Here is a 1022-nt window from a genome sequence, read left to right as displayed (position 1 = left end):
AGAAGTTCTCTTACCTTGCTGGCTAAGCAAAGTTTTCTTCGCACGTACCTGTTGCGGGATAAATTTCGGATTTGGTTAACCTTCTTATTATTATTATTATAAAAAATACAGAGCACGTCTACCCAGTATATTGACCAAAGATTATTATAGGAAAAGAAAAGCCAATTAAATAGCCCCTGAATTCTTTAAGGGCTAATCCTAACATGGGCAGCGAATTGAACCCTAACGTCATATGATTTTAATTTTTTTCCAAAACTTCTTTAATTATTTTTTTATTTTCTTGAATTTTATGCAAAAAAAATTATTAATTTAATGTAAGAAATTCTATCACATTTATCTTAGATTAAATGAATAAAAAATAGAGATATTTTGTTTTCCTAAGTTAATTATCGTTTGAACATATTAAATAAAATGATATTTATGGTTTACAATAAAATCAAATCCAATTCAAGAAAAAAATTAGTCGAAATTTATTTTAAAATTAAATATAAAAATATTTAAAAAGTTTATTTAACATTATTCTTTCTGTTGGATAAGATAGTAAAAACTAAAAAATAATTGTTCTTCAAATGCAAATAACTCCCGAAACATGCAATAAAAATGCGTTGATTTTATTTTCAAAATGTTGATCTCATCACCCTAGCTTCAAAAAGTCCAAGATCATGATTTGTTGTAATCTGGGAGCCCGAGTTTAGGTTTTGATGATAATAAATATTATTGAATTTTATTTAAATTATCCTATGTTTTATTATTGCATGTCCTTTCTATATATGCTAATATTTCAGGTTCTGCATGCACAAAGTATGATCAAAGAATCATGACGCAATGTGGATAGTATATGTTTGATTTATGCAAGAGTCTGCACTTTTTTGTTTTTTTACTCAATCAGTGTAAAAAAGTGTATGTTTGCTTAGCAATTATACACACACACGAGAGGAATGAGATTAAATATTTTTATTTTTCTAAAGATCGTACTTTATGATCTATGTAATAAAAAATTTATTAAAAAGATTATTTATCTA

This window comes from Dendrobium catenatum, unplaced genomic scaffold (genome assembly GCF_001605985.2).
Source record: "Dendrobium catenatum unplaced genomic scaffold, ASM160598v2 fragScaff_scaffold_989, whole genome shotgun sequence".
Classification (NCBI taxonomy): domain Eukaryota; kingdom Viridiplantae; phylum Streptophyta; class Magnoliopsida; order Asparagales; family Orchidaceae; genus Dendrobium; species Dendrobium catenatum.
The sequence above is the reverse complement of the archived record's forward strand: the minus strand, read 5'-3'. Positions refer to the sequence as shown.